This window comes from Diospyros lotus, chromosome 10 (assembly GCF_014633365.1).
Source record: "Diospyros lotus cultivar Yz01 chromosome 10, ASM1463336v1, whole genome shotgun sequence".
Lineage (NCBI taxonomy): Eukaryota > Viridiplantae > Streptophyta > Magnoliopsida > Ericales > Ebenaceae > Diospyros > Diospyros lotus.
The window spans coordinates 21701329-21718579 of record NC_068347.1 but is presented as its reverse complement, the minus strand read 5'-3'; positions in this window follow the sequence as shown (position 1 = coordinate 21718579).

The following is a 17251-nucleotide window of genomic DNA, read 5'->3' as shown; positions in this document are numbered from 1 at the left end:
TTAATACTTTAAGTGTCTATTCATATTTCTAATAAATAGTATTTATTTTTGATTGATTGACAGATTAATTAATGAGAACATATAACAGAAAATATTTATTTTTGATTAATTAATAGCATTGAAAAATTCATGCAAGTTTAATACAAATTTTAGATGCAAAAAATAGTTTAGCAGATTTTTGGAGGGAAGAAATATTTGTATACTATTCTACTACATATATAATATATATATTATATTATATAAAGATATAATATTATATAAATAAATAATTTTTCGTGTCTTAATTAATAGTTTAAGTGTTTATTCATATTCCTCATAAATAGTATTTATTTTTGATTGATTGACGGATTAATTAAATATTTAATATTCACATAATAATGTATTAGAAATTTTATAATTAGCATTGAAAAACTCGTGTATTTAAAATTCATTATTAATTTTATAATAATTAGTACATATTATTTCAAAACAATTGAAAGATTTAAATTATTAACGTAAATTATAAAATATAAATTATTAATAAAATAAGTACTAAATGCAAATCATTAATGCAAGTTTTAGGGGGAAATTTTATTACTACTTATTATTTCAAAGCAATTGAAAGATTTAAATTATTAATGTAAATTATAAATTGTAAATTATTAGTGCAATAATTATTAATTGCAAATCATTAATTCAAGTTTTGGGGAGAAATTTATTTTTTCAAAACTATCATACTTTTTATATATAAAGATTTTTAAGCACAATTCTTTTTTTTATATAGATTTTAGGGACGAGTTTCTAAGAGGAAATTAATGATAAATCAAAATCAACTTTTGGTGGTCAAGATGATGATAAAGGTTTTCAAAAAGGTGTGAGTTAAAGATAAACTTAAAAGTCTTTATATTGATTAAAGATGACTTAATTTAAATTATTATCCAAATAAGTAAACAATATACATAGTCATAGAACATACTTACAAAAGAGAGTTTGTCAAACTTATCATTATCAAATTTTTCACAGAAAAATTAATAATTATTCACCATTTAGTTGATTAAGTTTGACAATCTATTATGGTATAGTATGTAAGTTATAATATTGCTGGTAAAGATAATAACAAACAATAAAACCTCATTTCCATAAATTATAGAAATTACATGTGTTTCATATAATGCGATTAAATAAAAGTGTACTTTGATTCATTAGAACTTAAGTCGTAAAGGAGACTACCAGTTGATGACAAAAATAGTCAGATTTGATTTCTCCTTCTTAACTCAGATCTTAAAAATAGATGAAAAATATAACTGTAATTTATTTTCTATGTGTTGAGTAGTGAGGGGACCAAATCCCTATTTATAATAATAGAAGTAGACTCCTCAAGACTTATCAAGAGTTACACATGTCTTCTAAACCAAATTAAATTTTTAAGTAATCAATTATCTTATTAAATTATTTAATTATCTCGTCAAATAAACACCATCATATCAGATAAAATATTTAATTCAATATTATGTGAGACTCAAAATAATTTTTACTCATTTATCTGATAAGATATTTACATCAATTATCATGCGAGCCATAGGATAATTCTTACATTCTTTCACTTGACTCATATGATATTACCTTTATGATTTAATAAAAAGAACATAATGTGCATAAAGATCATACTTAAAATTCTCTTCACTTTGGCTATTACATTATGTCATTATTAAGTTAAAATATTAATACGAGTCATGGTGGTCGTGTGTTAATTTTCCAACACAGTCCCTTTCATGTACCATAACATTAACTTCCAACTTAATATGACCTTTAATGAAAATAATCATATCGGTCTAACTTTAATGTCTTTCTTATAAGACTGTTGTTGTCAACATTACTCTAAGATAATTATGTATACAAATAGAAAATAGGAAATATCATAAACACGTCAATGAACTCAAAGTGTCAAATGTATAAACTTTAATAGAGTCATATTACATTACCTATAATGACACCCAAAAATTCCCATCCTTTTTTTCTAGGCCGCCTATAGATGGTGTGGCAAATCTCCGTGGGCTGTGGTAGCCTGTCTTACTCCTCAAGTAGCTATTTATTTTATTTGGCGTGAGCGTAATAACTGATGCTTTTGTGATGTGCGCGTTCCTTTTATCAGCTTGCTTACCAGATCCAAACCTTTATTTGGACCCACTTGTCCTTTATGTGATTTTATTGCATATTGCAAGGTTTGGCCTTTGCCTACTATTGATGTCTTTCGCCTTCTTGTGTGCCCTAGTTATTTATCTAGTCTTTTCTTCCTGTTATGACATTTTAGATGCTATTGATCATTTCATTTTTGAGTTTGTTTGCTATGGAGGTTTTCTGGATGGTGATTCCCTTAGCTTCTTTATGTCGTCATGAGATCTTCTTTTGCGATTGTAAGCATAAGAATTAGGTTTATCTCACTCTCTTATTCCCCTCCTCCTCCCTTTCTTTGCCCCGCTTCTTCTTTTCCTCTATATCATGTTTGTGGTAGTCTGACGATCCTATTCGACCAGTTCTTTCTCCTCCTTGTAGTCAATTGGTTTAGTATCGTGGAATTTGACAATATGCTCCTACATCAAATTTCATTGCGAAATGGGGTTGGCTTCGACAGTTGGAGGTTATTGGAATTAACGATTTTCCTTTTCTTTTTTAGTAGCTATGTGGCTTTTTGTTGGCTGTTGGCAGGCCAATTTTCATCATCCATTGAAGCTTCTCACCTAGTTCCATGGAATTTGATAGTTTGCTTTTGCTTCAAATTTCATCGCGGAATGGGGTTGTTTTGGAGGGTGGCGAGTTCTGGCTTTGCATTTTTCTTTTAAGATCCCCATCTGTTCTCTAAAGCCCTTTGTATATTGAGATGCTTGATGTTGTTCTCCCATTATTATATGTATTTTTCGATGTTTTTTACTTTATGCCTCGCGTGTTTGAGGTTGTAGTTGTGTTGTTTCCTATCCTAATAAGAGTGTTGTAATGTTTCTTTTATTTTTTCGTGGGGGTATGCCCTATCCTGTTTATTATAGGCACTTGTGTGCTTTTCTTGTTTATTGATTTTTAATTTACAAAAAAAAAAAAAAACCATCATTTGAACATGTTCATTATATATCTTGGGCGACAATCCTTTTGTCATAGAATCTACAATCACAAGATTGGTGCTAATATATTTGATTGACACTTACATTGAACTTCTTCTTTAACGACCAAGTATTTAATTTCTATATGTTTAGCACATTTGGAATACTTGTTATTTTTAGAGAAGAATACTGTTGTTGAGTTATTACAGTAAATATTCAGCGGGTTGGTAATATTGTTGACAATCTGAAGCGCTAAAATAATGTTCTATAGCCATAAACCATGAATAGTGGCCTCAAAGCATACTACGAACTTAGCTTCCATAGTGGATGTAGTGATGACAATTTGCTTTCCATTTTTCCATGAAATTGCTCATTTGGCTAATAGGAACATGTAACGACCCTAAAATGGGTCTAGATGTTTTATTACTTAATGTTAGTTTAATGGTATTTTAAATGTAGGTCTAAGTATTTAAAAAAAAACTTAATTATAAATTGCTTTGATGGCATGAAAAAAACAATTAGATTGAATAATTTTATTTATGGTTCTCGTGATCATGAAAATAAGTGTATGGGTATGATTTTTAAGAAATTGAGAAAAATATGTAATGGGCCACATTTAATTAGTTAATGAGTTCACGGATTTATCAGATGGGCTACATAATTGCTGGGTTGGGCTTGGGCCTAATGGTAAAAGAATTTAGAATATTTTTGTTGATAAGAAAAAGAAAATCAAAATAAAATATGTCAAATATAAAAAATGCCCTAAAAAGCTTGTCCTTTATAGTGGCAGATTGTAAGGCCCGCTTCTGAGTATTCTTGCTTAGCATAGGATACTCGAAAAGAGGTCATTACAGAGATGATATAGAACAAAATTGAACTTAAATAACAACTCATTTCATTTCTAGCAGCAAAAATTTAAATAAGATTTAATTACATTTTCAATATCTCATGACGTTAGGCTCGATGGCCATACAAAATAATAAGAGGCTCAAATGCCAATAACATAACAAATTCTTATCATTATAATCCTCACCAAATCACTAACTAGGATATTTGAAGTTAGGACGCGTCTTCGTATACCACTACCCCTAGGCTGTAGTCCTATTGTACTCACCCCCAATAACATTCTTTCCTTCACCTGAAATGGCAAAGAAGATCAAGTGAGTCACAAGGCTCAGCAAGTTCGAGAAACAATGAACAATATATAGGATCCAAGAACACGATGACACCAAGAAGAGTAATCAAGGACTCCACAATTATATACAAGATTTATAATTCATGAATTTATCAATTCAACTTAATATATCATGTTACCATGTATCACTATGCAAATGTGCATAAACTTTCAAAGTCACTATCAATTCTCACAGGCTCGTAAACCATCATTCAACACATGTAAGAGTGTATCATTTCATTATCAATATCAATCTCTCTGACTCTCAAGCTATAAATCAATGTATGCAAAAGTGCATAATTTCAATAAAATCTCACAAATAAATATGGAGCCAACCTACCTAGCTATGGCCACCTCGTCTCGCGTCAGGTGCTCTAGGGTACCCTTTCTCCATTCGCGCAAAATAATAGATGAGCAAAACATATATATATATATATGTAACATGTACATGTATGCATTATGTATGTATTTGTCAACCACATGTATTTAAATTATTGTTTCTGCAATATTCATACTTTCAACATCACTTACCCATACCGGGTATTTTTCCATCATCAGATAAATTCAACATATCTTATTTTATAACGTTACCACATTCAAGAAATAATTTATGACACAAAAATAGTTGATGTAATTTATAACACAGGAATAATTTTTGAGAGATGCTATTTAATATTAAATCTCAATTCACCAGTTGAGGAGTATTATAAATTTAATAAATATTTTTTCCATCATATGATTGTTGTGATTTCATTTAACCAGTGACCGTATGTATTTACTTGCATTCGTGCTCATAACTCAAATTCATGATTAGTCCCCATGCAATCAGAATGACCACACCATGCGAAATTGCTGATCAAAATAAATCTAAAATTTTTCTAAGGCGAAGGACCAACTAGAACATATTTTTGTAAATGTCTTCATTTTAAAAAACTAACTCTCGGTGTTTTGATAACTAACATTCATTGAAGTAAGAATGATTTTTAATAAATTTTTCAGGAAATAGAAGCTATATATTTCGAGGGTGGTAAAATCACAAGTTCTTGAGTTTGTACTAAAACCAAAATTCTATTTTTTTATTGTTACGAATTTTGATTTTTTTGATATTCTTATTGAAACCAAATATGGGGTACTTTCTTATTTATATTTATGTATTAAAGTAAATGAAAGGTAAAATATAAATTAAAGAAAATTAAAACATTTACTTATGGGAAGAAAATTAAAGAAAATGTAAATGGATGGGGTGTGAGTAGAGAGTTCGCAATCAAAGGCTTATGGGAAGAGCTCGGGACGAGTTTGAGGTCATGAGTTTGTGGCTTACAGAGAGAGTTTGAGGTCATGAGGTGAACAAGAGTTCGTTGAACGAGCTCGCGGTCAAGGGGTTGAGCAAGAGCTCGTGGGGCGAGCTCGCGCCAAGAGCTTGAGGTCAGGTGCGTGGCAAGGCTAGCAGCTAGACATGAGCTCGTAGCAAAAAGCTTGCGGTTAAGGCTAGCAGCTAGATATACGTCGGCTATTTAAAGCATAGGGTGTCTATACCAAGCTGTTCGTTTCATATATAATATATACATGTGAGGGTTTATTCAAGACCAGGGAGTATACCCACGATATGTCTTCCTTTTATAAGGGCTATTTGAGTGGGCTTCTCTATTTGTACATATGCATGCAATCGATAGCTCGATAGAGAGGCGAACAGAACCTCTGTATCTAAACTAAAACCAAACATATGCCATTCGCAGAAAATAAATATGGGGTAAAGCAATCCCCATTTGAAACATCAAAGGGACCTTAATATACTTAACAAGGAGATTCAAAAGAAAAGGATGCAATAAGTGGAGAAGAAGAAGTTATACATAAAAATAGATATATATATATATACACATTCACAGTCATCACAGTAAGATAAAATGAATACAGAAATCGCATTAGCTAGCTCGCACAAGGATATAAGAGGATGTATAAGAGAACTTGCATTGCAAATCAAAGGGAAGTGCAAGAAGAACTTGTAGAAGAATAAATGAGAAAACAAGAAATTGAGGAAGTGAAATATAGCATGTATAAATGAGCTTGCACTGAAAATAAAGAGGGAGTGCAAGAAGAACTTGCCTAATGACTTCGCTATGCAGAAAAATCCTCCATTCCTGAAGCTGCTATTATCCCAGACGAAAATACGAGCAGTAAGGAGGGAAGAGAAGAAATAAGAAGAAGAAGTTTCAGATGGGAAATTAGAGTATGCACAGGAGAAAGGTCACCGATGCAAATGAAGCATAAAGAGGGAAATGCACAGTCTGCACCTGTAACTTGGTCGAAATGACTTGATTGCCCTTCACTTTTACAATGGTCAAATGAAAGACCAATGGCACTATTGACATTTGATGGCCAATTTATTTTATTATGATTTCCTTTAAAAATTTCAAATCCCATTTCTCAATTGGGCTCAACCCATGCCATGGGCCATTCCGATGCCCAATTCACTAACCCAAATAAATTATCATCATCCAAGTCCATTCATAATATAATTAAAATTCCAAACACATCTTAATCGCCAAATCTATTTGGACATTCTCCACATTTTGAATCTCAATTGGATGGGCTACCAAATTGTCCTGATTAAATGATTACCCCTACTTATTTACGGGATCTCGAGCATACGCGGCAAATTGTGAGAGAAAGTACTGTTGAGAAAATGCTGTGTATCTGGTTAAGAATCAGTTGAAAAAGTCAGACTAAAGGATATTGCTGTTGAACCCTTGATTGAGTATGTAGTATCGTTTCCCGGTCACGTTACCGAGTATTAGCCTCTCGACATGCAAAAGGATGGCTCCACTCTTGTCTCTACCGGTTGCACTTGAAGTTAGTTGTATTTGCATTGAGCTTTGTGTTGTGGATCGGTTTATTATTGGGATTGAATACCTCTGAATTTTGAGCTTACCTTTAGATTAATATGTGGTCGAGATAGCTTTGGGGAACGGTTGAGTTATAATATTGCAATAGGCGAATCATGTTGGTGTGTGTAATATGATTGATGACGTTCCTTAACTCGGTTAAGATATTAGTGGTCATAACGTGCTCTTATTGAGGTGATGGATTAGGGAAGTGTGGTAGTGTATTAAGTCAAGTAGAAGATGTAGTAGACTCAGACTTGTGAGAATACTGAAAAATGATGATATGGAATGTCCCAGAGGTGATGTTGAGTAATATCATGAGAGTTGTGAGCGTATCTTGAGGACATGGACTGGACGCGAATTTCGAGGACGAAATTCTAATAAGGAGGGGAGAATTATAATATTCCAAAATTTGAAAATAAATAATAATTATTTAAAACGATGTTTGAGGGACATTATTGAATATTTGGGAAATTAAGAGGAATTATTTATTTATGTGGTTTTGAAGAAAATAAGGAATTAAATGTAATTAATTAAATTATTTAAAAGTGGTTAATCATTATTATTTATTGTATTTGTGGGTTTAAAGGAAATATTAATTTATTTGGGTATTTGGAGATTTAAGAAAATGTTTATTTATGATATTTTGAGAAAATAATTATTTATTATGGAGTATTTAGAAAAATAGTAAAATAAATTAAATTGGGTAATTTCTGGAAACTTGGGGTGTTAGGGAAATAAGTGTAAATGGAAGTTGGGGCGTATGAGTAATTTAAGGGAAGTTGTGGGTGCTGAAAAATGATTTACGGAATTGGCCAAAAGTGATTATAAAATTAAATGGGTGCATTATATGTAATGAAGAAGCGGTTGGAGCGGGCGGTTCGCGCGCGAGGGATGAGGCGGGAGGTCGCGGGTTCGAGGTGGAGTAGGCATGCGTGCTGGAGGATTTTGGCTGATTTTTTAGCCAAAACCCTTGCCCAAAACGACGTCGTTTTGGGCAAGGCGGTGGCAGCCATGCGGGGCTGCTGGGCGGGCCTCATGGCACGCTGTGAGCCGCCTATTTGAAGCCTCCGTTTTCCTTCAATTTAAAGGCCAATTTCGGCCATTTTTGAACCAGCGAACAGAGGAAAAAAATGGAGGAAGAAGAAGAACAGCACGCAGAGCTAATTTTTGGGAAAATTTTCAAGATTAAAGGAGTTTTAATCGCTGTTTAATTATCCAGGTAAGTAGAGAATTAGATATTAAACATTCTGTTCGGTTAGAATTTCATTTTGGGTTTAATTTTATTAATTTTGGGAGTTTAATCTAATTTGCAGCGTGTATTATTTTGGTGGCATCTAAGCATAAAAACGCTGTAAACGACTAAATACAGGCAAGCTCTCATCTACCCTTACGATTTCTTTCCATTTTATGAACCCCTTGCCTTCCTTTAATTCGTTTCAGTTTCGCGTATTAATTATACGAAATGAGAATTTTATTAGTATGATTTAATTTAAATTAAATATACAACTCGTTGGGGTTTTATTTACGGTGTGCCTATGTGGTATTTTAGATGGTTAAATTATTTATATTACACAGTTATTATTTACGTTGAGTTATTATTCATTTGTTTTAATTTAAATTAAATCCAAGACTTCTAGGATTTTATTTGTTGTGTGCTTACGGGGGTTTGTATCGCCCCCATTCCTTTCGGAATGATGCTGAACCTAGCTTGGAGACTAGGTTCCTAGATGTGCGGGTTTATTTATGGTTTTCTCGAATTTATTTATGGTTTGGATAGAGTTACCGAGCAGTGGGACAGGGGTCGGCTGTTTGGTGACATTGGGGTAGACTATTGTACGGCCCTGCAGTGGACCGTCGGGTGGACACTCCTAGACACTGGCCGTTGACCGGTGCCGGGCACTGCTGACTAGCTCTACCAGTATATGATTTACTGCACGTTTAGATTCATTATATTACTGTTCATGATTTGATATGCACATGGGTACAGATTGCATGTTGGGATATTCATTTATTGAGTATGCTTGGACACAGACATTCTAGCTTGGTTAGGTTGCATCCAGCACGGGCATATGCATCGCGTGTGGTTTACTATGTGGGCTGAACATGGCCTGATGCCTGTATGTATAGGTTCCAGTGTATCACGTTGATGCTCACTACGCCATTGCATTTTTATGTACATTGCATGGCTACTGGTAGTATATAGTTCTCGGACGGGAGTACCGTTCCGAGGGAGCCTATAGCTCGGGTGTCGGGAGTACCGACGTGGACGGGTGACGGGAGTACCGACCTGGGACAGCGCGAGCAGGTTTGTTGGAGATACATGTTGCCTTTCAGGGCAGCGGCAGGTTGGTATGGGATTTGGGTGCCGTGTGTCTTGTGTGGGCCCCAAGGACCGATATTTGCTTTTATTATGTTATGCTATTGTATTGTAGCGTCTCATGGCTTGTGTATACCTGGGGGTTTATTCTGGGGAGAGTTTATTGGATCTATACAGCCTTCAGACTTTATTTCCTTATGCTTGCTGAGTCTCTCGACTCACTTTGCTTTCTATCATTCCAGGTAGTGGCAGCGTGGGCCATGGCAAGGGAGTTATCTTTTAGCGGCAGAGTCGGTATGGTGTACAAGTAGTCTCGTCAATCCATGTCAACTCTGATGATTGAGTAGGATTTACTCTATTATTTTTATTGTACCAGGTCTTTCCTCGAGTCTCGTGTATATCGGCACATGAGTCTGTGTTTATTTATTTATCATGTGACCGCTGTGTTAGCGGGTACCTGTAGTTCATGCATGTGTTTAGCTTCGCTTCCGCTGTTCTTATTTTCGTGTATGCATGCCAGGGTGGTTTTTGTCTTGTGATTCATTCTTTTTCTCCTCCCGTAGACGCTCCCGTTCGGGTAGTCCGGGTGGTTGGGGATATCCAGGTGGGGGTGCTTACACTGAGGTTCTCAAAATATTATTGTACATCCACCGAAGAACAAACAAAATTTAGATATTCATTAGCCACCAAATGTTTGTTGATAGCATCCAATTCTTTTAACCTTACTATACAAGATCGAAGCACAAAGATATCTTAAGGGGAAGAAAAAGTTAGAATTTAGGGTATCGTCCAACAGAGATTGAGGGAGAAGGGACATCCAACAAGGTTGGAGAGACGATCTTATGGTGACGATAATGAAAGAGAAAGTCACGAGAGCAATAGCAATAATGCTTGATGGCTTGCGGCTACTGGTTCTTCTTCTCTTGTCATACTAATTTATCTTCTTCCTCTCTTGTCATTCTCTCTCTCGCACCCATTATGCACAATGGATTTTGGGTTCATTCTAGAACCCATTACCTGATGGGTTTGGGTGATTTGTGGATTCTGAGTTTGTTCCAAAACCCATCAAGTGATGGGTTTCAGTGCCTTTGAAATCCACATGATGAGAGAGAAGAAGAATAAGGAGAAGTTGTCAAGCTATTCTAGTCAATTAAACACTAGCGATTTGTTTTGCCAACACCATTGGGTTAAAAAGGAAGCCCATTAATGGGCTTTTTGGTGTAGTTAATGGAGATATAAATCCAGTTAGTCATGTCAACCAAAACTCTCATGTTGATTTTTTTTGTTATTTAGGTACTAAATTGACAAAAAAAAGTCAATACCAAATTAAATTTTGATGTATATTTCAAATACTAAACTAATTTTTTGACCTAATAAATATTAAGGTAATGTTATTCGATGCAACGAGGATGCGATTCTCCTTGATCGCGTTCATGCTTTAACTGTATAGCTACAAATTGCCATAAATTTGTTCATAATTGACAGATGAGTGTAACTGTTGGATTTCATCCATAAATGTGCTAAATAAACAAAATTATATATTTCTTAATAAAGTGAGATTTTATTAAGTGCTACATAAAATTATATTATACAAATAATACAAAATAACAACTTAAACATCAACCGTGCAAATAACTTAAATATAATAATAATAATAATAATAATAATATAAGCAAAAAACAATAAGTAAATCAAATTATATAACAAAAGTCTAAGTTCCACGACAAATTAAACAATTCATGTAACGGCTCGCCTCCCGGAGTCCCTGTGCACCAAGAGAATCCGTGAAAAGGTCATTATTTGAATGATATCGAACAATAACACAATTATAACTCACATAAAAACCTTATTAAAACCATACATTTTCTTTTACATTATATAACTTATAATAACCATCCTTACATAACTATTTACGGTATGAGTCCACTCGGGCTTATATAATATACATCCATCTCAAAACATAATCACCATGACACCCAGGATTTAGGTTCGGGAGAGCTCTGGACTTGCTATCATAACTTAACGATCTAAACCCAACTCCATCAAATGAACTTGATACCGTGGACAATTCTCTTATTTGGAATGATGGAAAACAAACGTGAATCACAAGACTCAGTAAGCTCTAGAAAGAAAGGCTGTAGGATACAAACATGACTCTTCCCATAACATCCCATGCAATTCATGCCAATGTAACGTCATGTCATGCCATGCCCAACACCTGCCTTATTTTCAGATGCATAAACATATAATAAATTTCACATAAACGGTCCTTAGGGCCCACATTAAATACACATTGGCACCCAAGTCCCACATACAAACCTGATATCAGCCTTTTATAAGCTACCATACCATTTCCCTTACACGTCCATTCCTGTCACTATCAACATAATTTGTTGCCGTAGGTCTCACTCCAAGGTCTTACTATTGCTGTGGGTCTTACTCCCAAACTCTTTCTTATGTCGTGGGTCTCACTCCCAAGGTCTTACCATGGGCCACGCCGCCGTGGGTCTCCTTCCCAAGGTCTTACCGTGGACTATGCCCACCACCCATACTCATCACTTAAAACCACACATTCTCACTATGCAGTGCAACAAATAAAAAATGCAATGGCTTTTGTAGCATAAACGTGATGACAAGGCCCCCATAAATTAAGTATCAGGCCATGCTACGCCCACATAGGAATTCACACATGCAATATGTTCTAAAGAACCCAAATCGACTCTTGGACCAACCGGGTCATGCAAATGCTTACACATCCCGTCACACACAAAGTATGTCCCAACAGTGAATGCAACTCAAGCCCTATGCAGCACACACATCATAATATGCACAAGCTAAGTTGGGAATCTAGCAGTACTAGCTTTTTTGGCCCGTCTAACGCTTATCGTAACAGTCGATGACTGGTGCCCATACATCCAGCCATCAATTGCCATGACCCACAATCGATAGTCAATGGTTTTGTACTCCATACCCTTGGACACCCATATAGGTAACACTAAACTTTTTACTTTACACTTATTATTTCGCACACTTTATTCATGACAACATAGACACCATTGTGTCATTCACATTCTCATTTATTCTCATACCCAAGAAACCATCTCTACATTCATATTAAATTATTAACATAACCCCATAATCTTGACCACATCCATTTTCTAAGAATCTAACATCAACGAGTTCGGCATCATTCCCAAGGAAAACAGAGCAATACGAAGCTCTGTGACGGTCGAAATGAAAGACACCAAGATGTCATTGCTTAGCTCATTCCATTAATAATAAACTTATTAATAAAATATAAGTCATAGGGTGGTTAGCACGCGAATTATTATTATTAATACGTGGAACCAAGTCTTGGTGAGAGAGGGAATAAAATATGAAAAATCACGGACACTTTCACGGGAATTAAAAAACACGAGGAGAGGATTATGAGCTTGCATTTATTTGCCCGATTCTTGCCTTTTTGGAGCTCTCACTACGAAGTAAAATGTTTTGCTGCGATTAATAGAACTATGACTTAAATTAATAAAATCTAACCGCGTAATTTGCATAATCTAGCCATGTAAAATTTATAATTTAAACATATAATATTTATACTAATTTTACCCATTTACTTGATCACTTTAAAAGCTGAATATCCCAGGATTTCCTCAATTTTCCTCACTTTTCCTCCTATTTTCCCAGTTGTCGCGCCCTATTTCTTCTTCCTTTTCTTCTCTCATTCCTTTCCCTCTTTTTCTCTTTGTTTTGGCAGCAAAAAGTGGCCGAATTGGCCACTGGAATGGCCAAAATTGGCCTTAAAATTGAACCATCGGAAAAGGCTTGGAGCACAAGGCGAACGAGTGGCCTAGAGCGCACCACATGGCGCAGCTAGTAGCGGCCGCGCGCCCCACCACCTCAAGCAAAACGACGCCGTTTTGACTCCTAAAGGCTGAATAAATTCAGCCAAAATCCTCGCGCGCGCCTGCCTCTACTCAGGCTCGAACCCGCGCCTAGCACCTGGCCTTTCTCGCCCGCGACCACCCAACTACCACTTGCCTTCAACCATTACACGCCTCTCATTATACTTAAAGTGATCCTCGGGCCCTTTTTCGAAAATAGCACCTCAGCCCCTAAACTTCCAGAATACACATACACCCCCACTTAATATTTACACTAACACCCCAAAATTTTTGAAAATCTCTATTACACCCTAATTTAATAATTCCATAAATACTCCAAAATAGTTTAATTAATTGCCTTGATTGCTCATTTTCTCAAAACATAATAAATAAATATTTTTATCCTAAATCCTCGCATATTCCATAATAACCTCAAATGCCAATACTAATAATAATCATTATTATTTATCAACAAATTTCGGATGCTACAATTCAAGTGCTACAATAAACTTACAAATAATAATAAATAATTAAAATAATAATAAAAAATAGCAATTCCATAAGATCGGTGTTTATAATGAATAAAAAAATCGTATATAAATAGACTTGTATGGAAATGATATGTCGATTATGGTGAGGGATAAAGTTTTCTTAATTGTAATTGTTATTCTTTTCTAATTTTTTAATTATACCCATATTCGTGACCATTCCTCTTACACAACTACAATTTTTTTATTTGACCAACCTAAGCCCACTTATCCTTGCTTCGCTCTAACACTACAAAGAAAGTAGATGATGGGTTATATACAAAAATTTATTAAAAAATTAAAAAGTTAAAATTTAAAAATAATTTTTAAGTTAAAAATATGTAAAATTCTTTTGATTGAGGAACGAACCGAATAATTTTGATATTTAAATTTCTTTAAAAATTATTTAAAAAATAAATATTATTCATAAAATTCTTAATTCTAATAAATAACAGAATATTAGGATAAGTATTATCTATAAGAATCATAATTTTAATAGATTTCAAAATGTCAAAATAAATATTATTCATAAAAAATCTTAATTTTATTGAATCTCAGAATATTAGAATAAACATTATGTGAAAGAATTATAATACTAAGTGATTTAAGAGATTTTTATACTCTTCCATAAATAGATGAGTTCTCATATCAAAAGAGGTACGTCTTTGATACTAATTTTAATACAATATTTAAGTTTCAATATTTCACTTTAAATATCAGAGTATTTACATAGGAATTGTCTTACGCCCTCTAATTATTCTCTTTCTTACATAATACAAATGATTTGATGATAACGTTTCTAATTAATAAATTCATTATTGTGTTTGATTGACAATAACAACAAACATAGATCGTTATATATATAAATAATATATATATATAAGGGCATGTGTTATGCACATATAAATAAAAATATAAAAGTATAAATGATGATTCACTTTATAGGGAAGGCACTTGGTGTATGTAGTTAGTATCTATTTTTATTTAGACAAATTTTAGTTAAAAATAAGTTCTGATACAGTGATAAAGTTAGGTTACCAAGTCGATTATATGTGCAGGTCAAAGACCATTTATTTTTAGGGTTTGTTTGACTGTAATTTTATTTTTTAAATTAGTTTTTATTTTTAGAATTTAATAAATAAAATTTTTATAAAACAAATTTTCAATTTTTTTTGGTTTACAAGATTTTAAGAACAAAAACAAAATTATAGCTGCCCTTAGTTTTTGTGTTTAATTATTTGTTCCTTTTTAAAGTAAAATATATAAGGGATACTTTCAAAATTTCAGACCTTCAAATGCCAAAATATATGTTGACTTAGGAATGGAACATACATATGTATATATATTTAGATGAATAAGTTTGATAATTAGTTAAGAATACAGTATAATGAAAAAATAACCTTTATTAAGTGGTAGTCCTAATCTAGGTTACACGAAAACGAAAAAGAAAAACGTTTCTGATACGAAATGAAAACGCAAAAATAGATATTCTTCTAAAAAATAGAGATAAATAGAGTCTGAATCAGAAACGAAAAATATTTCAAAAACATTTTAAAGATGGAGAAACGGCTCTGTGCAACCCTACATTTAGGGTCACTTTCTATATGAATTAAGCTCAAATAAATTTATTAGCAGCTCAACAAGAGGTGTTTGTAAAGAAAAAAAAATTAAAATCGGTATCCTTTCTATTTAAGATTAATAGTTTTTTTACATACAAAGGTTCTCCTAATAAGTGCTAAATTGACTAAATACATATTTTAGTTTATGTTTAAATACTTTTTTTATTTAAATACCCGATTTTTTTGTTATTTTAATTATATTTTTAAATTATATAATTTAAAATCAATTATATCCTTGAATTTTTTGTTATTTCAATTACACCTCTAAATTATATAATTTCAAGTCGAAATAACAAAAAATTCATGAGTGTAATTAACTTTTAAGTTACAAGTTTATGGGTGTTTTTAAAATAATAAAAAAATTAGATGTCTAAATAAAAAAAACTTACAAGTTAAAGGTTAAGATATAGATTCGGGTGTGCGAAAAGTGACGGTCGAATTGCCATATAAAAGCGTTATATACAAATGCAAGAAGTGATAACAGCCCTTGGATCAAGGGTTTTTTAAGAGAGATCAACGGCCCTTGCTTTTAACCGGTCATTATACATAATATATATATATATATATATAAACTAAATGAAACCCAAATGCAATGCAAATGAACATGAAATGAATCATTTAAGAACTTGGGCTTGGGCTTGGGCTTGGGCTTGGACTTCAAACACGAATGACCCAACTCAAATTTATTTATTTGTTATTTGGCCCAATCAATTATTGAGTCACAAATATAACACAGCCAACCCCATTGAACATTAGTTATGTCTTTTGCGTTTGATTTCTTGTAAATTTTATATGGCTGAAAAATTGACGTGCATATATAATAATACATATTCGTTTAGATCATATATATTTACCAAATTACTTTACTGTCACTCCTTTTTTTGATTGACAAATAGTACTTAATTATAATAATATAGATATATAATCCATGAAACAAATTGAACTCCCATTTGTAGTTGTATCTTGCCATACAGTACAGACCCACCAAATTTGTGATAATACGTCAATTGGTTCAATCTTCATTAAATGTTAAATTAATACTACAATTAAATTAAAGAAAAAATTACTAAACTATACATTTTGGAAATGGAAACACTTAATTCCTTTATGCCGGTTGGCTCTTGATGAGGTAGGGCCGCATCGTGCACATGTCACCCTCAAGAAGCCAGAGAAATTATTTAATTAATTAAGAGAAAAAAATATTATACCAAAAATGTGTTTTGTTTTTTTTTTTAAAAGAAAGGCCATATGGAAAACGTGACGTTTGGATGGTTGGATTAAATTAAGCAAGCGGTATGTATGAAATTGCTTTTGCTGGTTTTATTATGGAAATACAGCAGCCAAGTGAATGGTAGCCAAAAGGGCACGGGCGTCGGCACAGGGCAACGTGACGTGAATCTCTCTATTATATTATTATTATTATTATTATTATTATTATTATTATTATTATTATATCTTCTTCTTCTTTTTCTTCTAGTACAGAATAGAGAATATGAAAAACACGTGTAACCCTTCCCACCCCACCCGTGTGACCCACATATATATATATATATATATATATCCAAATGGTGTAGTGCGGATTCTAATAAAAGATCAAGGAAGGAGAGGGGAGAGCCAATCAGGGCCCCACCCCACCCCACCCCACCCCACCCGTATGTAACCCACATATCGAAGTGGGACCCGATCGGGGGGAATTGCCGGCGTGGCTTTGCGGTTTAAAATGGAGAGAGAGGGTGAGCAATGGGAACGCACTTTCTTCCGGGAAAGTTTCCTGCTG